The sequence below is a fragment of the Anopheles coustani genome (assembly GCF_943734705.1).
Source record: "Anopheles coustani chromosome X unlocalized genomic scaffold, idAnoCousDA_361_x.2 X_unloc_105, whole genome shotgun sequence".
In the NCBI taxonomy this organism is placed as follows: domain Eukaryota; kingdom Metazoa; phylum Arthropoda; class Insecta; order Diptera; family Culicidae; genus Anopheles; species Anopheles coustani.
The window spans coordinates 42,501-45,984 of NW_026525055.1; the positions used below are offsets into that span (position 1 = coordinate 42,501).

General features: G+C 48.6%; 2 non-coding genes across 2 annotated transcripts in view; both read right to left on the minus strand.

Annotated features, from left to right (window-relative positions):
- LOC131269897 (large subunit ribosomal RNA) overlaps positions 1 to 340 on the minus strand; it is a 4,091-nt gene extending 3,751 nt beyond the window's left edge. The window contains exon 1 of the ribosomal RNA XR_009179062.1: positions 1 to 340. This exon is cut by the window's left edge and continues 3,751 nt beyond it. This is a non-coding gene — a ribosomal RNA (large subunit ribosomal RNA).
- A 487-nt stretch (positions 341 to 827) lies between these two features.
- Positions 828 to 982, minus strand: LOC131269896 (5.8S ribosomal RNA). The gene has a single exon (XR_009179061.1). It is a non-coding gene; the product is annotated as a 5.8S ribosomal RNA (ribosomal RNA).
- Between the last annotated feature and the right edge of the window lie 2,502 nt (positions 983 to 3,484).

Sequence of the window (3,484 nt, forward strand, 5' to 3'; positions counted from 1 at the left end):
TATTTAGCTTTAGAAGGAGTTTACCTCCCACTTAGTGCTGCACTATCAAGCAACACGACTCCATGGCACGCTCGGTCCATCATCCAACGGGCGCTGTTCTACGGGCCTATCACCCTCTATGGGTTCTGAGCCACATTCAAGTTGGACTTGAAAAGCGCTAAGATGACGGATAGTGAGACGCACCAGTACACGGAATCGGATAGACGGACAGGCCGCCACCCCTACGTGCTGAGCTTCTCCCGTTTCGCTCGCAGCTACTCAGGGAATCCCGGTTGGTTTCTTTTCCTCCCCTTATTAATATGCTTAAATTCAGGGGGTTGTCACACATGAACTGAGGCTTATGTACCTTGCGGTTGTTATCGTCACATCTGGCTTGCGACTACTTTGTTTCAATGTCCAATATGTACCGTTGGACTCGGTTAACGGGCTGTTAGCCCGCGTGTGGTTTAACTCACTGATACCTTCCATTGCCCATACGCTAGTTTGTTTGTGTTCCTTTGGTCAACTTCCATACTTGAATCATTTGTGCTACCGCTGCTGCTTCGACGCTACTTTGACATCTTCGCTTCTATTTAAATAAATAAATAAGCTGAAGCTAGACATCAGTAAACACCACCACAGACACCACAAGCACGCCTTCTCCTCGTACTTCCGCCTCACGCGGGAACACGGACGCTCTAAATACTTCGAATTCCAATGCCAGTATATTGTAAACCACGGGTTCTTTAATGCTAGCGGGTCGTCGCGACCCTAGTTAACATCATGGTGCACGTCTCGTGACGGGTGTCACGGCGTAGTTAAATGTATGCGATACATTTCTCAAATATAAGCGCTCAGTCATCTGTACATCATGGTAGGTTCCCACGACGTGCAATATGCGTTCAACTTATCAATGTTCATGTGTCCTGCAGTTCACATTATGACGCGCAGTTAGCTGCGGTCTTCATCGATCCATGAGCCGAGTGATCCACTGCCGAGGGTGACTAACTTGCGTAAGCCGCCGCTGTGCGCGTATACCCGTTCCCCGTAGGGAGGAGCAAGCCGCCGCTTAGAGACGAAGCATAAAGTGTCCTCATTCCACATAGGGCAAGCTGGATGAATCCATTTTACCCAGGACGGCCGAAGCGGCGTGGACCAGGGGAGAACTGAACCTTATACTTCACACCACAGTAAGTCTACGTGTCCTCTTCCACATAGGGCAAGCTAGAACTAACTATCTTACCCAGGACTGCCGAAGCAGCGTGGACCAGGGGAGGAACACACTTTTCATGGAAACGTAAGGCATCCATGACTGCCATAACGTAAGCCGCCGCTGTGCGCGTATACCCGTTCCCCGTAGGGAGGAGCAAGCCGCCGCTTAGAGACGAAGCATAAAGTGTCCTCATTCCACATAGGGCAAGCTGGATGAATCCATTTTACCCAGGACGGCCGAAGCGGCGTGGACCAGGGGAGAACTGAACTTTATACTTCACACCACAGTAAGTCTACGTGTCCTCTTCCACATAGGGCAAGCTAGAACTAACTATCTTACCCAGGACTGCCGAAGCAGCGTGGACCAGGGGAGGAACACACTTTTCATAGAAACGTAAGGCATCCATGACTGCCATAGTGCGTAAGCCGCCGCTGTGCGCGTAAACCCGTTCCCCGTAGGGAGGAGTCAAGCCGCCGCTTAGAGACGAAGTATGAAGTGTCCTCTTCCACATAGGGCAAGCTAGAATGAACTATCTTACCCAGGACCGCCGAAGCAGCGTGGACCAGGGGAGAACTGAACTTTATACTTCACACCACAGTATTGAGTAATGTGCCCTCTTCCACATAGGGCAAGCTGGAATGTTCCATTTTACCCAGGACGGCCGAAGCGGCGTGGACCAGTGGAGGACTACACAATCATGAGGTTTGATATCGACTTGTGTGTTTCAATAGGATACCGATGGTATGGTTTGAACCGATTTGATTTAGCCATTCTGAAGTCATCACTTGGTTGAAGCGCTGAACTAGGGAGGCATCGTTTACATATATATTGGTTTTCGCATGCTCTACTAGGTTAATGTCATGAGGTTGGCTATCGAGCATGCCCAAGTGATGACTTGATTGTGTGCTTGCTTGAATTCTTCACATTTCATACCATCGGTTAGTTGTCGAATCATTCCTCGATCATAACCTTCGTTCTTGGTTCATGTATGCTCTCTTCCACATAGGGCAAGCTAGAATTAACTATCTTACCCAGGACCGCCGAAGCAGCGTGGACCAGGGGAGAACTATACTTTGTCTTGTATGCCCTCTTCCACATAGGGCAAGCTAGAACTAACTATCTTACCCAGGACCGCCGAAGCAGCGTGGACCAGTGGAGGACTATACTTTGTTCATTACACCACAGTATTAAGTATGGTGTCCTCTTCCACATAGGGCAAGCTAGAACTAACTATCTTACCCAGGACCGCCGAAGCAGTGTGGACCAGGGGAGGACTATACTTTATACTTCACACACTAGCCATACTGAAGTCATCACTTGGTTGAAGCGCTGAACTACGGCGGGGTAATCGTTTACAGGTTATAATCATATAGCTGCATGCTCATTAGTAGATAATGGAATATTGTATGGCAATATGAGCATGCCCAAGTGATGACTTTGTTTCAAGCTCAACAGGTAGGGTATTGAGTCCTCTTCCACATAGGGCAAGCTAGAATGAACTATCTTACCCAGGACCGCCGGAGCAGCGTGGACCAGTGGAGGACTCTATACTTTATACTTCACACCACAGTATTGAGTACGACTTGCATAAAGCCCCTAATGAGAACCACGAGGGCTCTCTCAATGTAGAACCACGAGGGCTCTAGTACCGATTCTCTCGGTACGGCTTGGTCCGTGTTCCTTTATGCTTGTACTCTAAGTATTAAGTATTGTGTCCTCTTCCACATAGGGCAAGCTAGAACTAACTATCTTACCCAGGACCGCCGAAGCAGTGTGGACCAGGGGAGGACTATACTTTATACTTCACACACTAGCCATACTGAAGTCATCACTTGGTGGGGGTGAACTACGGCGGTATCTATCGTTTTGGTTCGGTCTATATAGGGTCGCTTGCATGCTCATTCGAATATAATGTAATTGTGTATGGCAATATGAGCATGCCCAAGTGATGACTTTGTTTCAAGCTCAACAGGTAGGGTATTGAGTCCTCTTCCACATAGGGCAAGCTAGAATGAACTATCTTACCCAGGACCGCCGGAGCAGCGTGGACCAGTGGAGGACTCTATACTTTATACTTCACACCACAGTATTGAGTACTTCTTGCATAAAGCCCCTAATGAGAACCACGAGGGCTCTCTCAATGTAGAACCACAAGGGCTCTAGTACCGATTCTCTCGGTACGGCTTGGTCCGTGTTCCTTTATGCTTGTACTCTTAGAAAGTCTCAACCCGGAGGTCTTGACTTTGATTGTCATAGTTGGACTACGACGGGGCATCCGACCATTGCTGATCG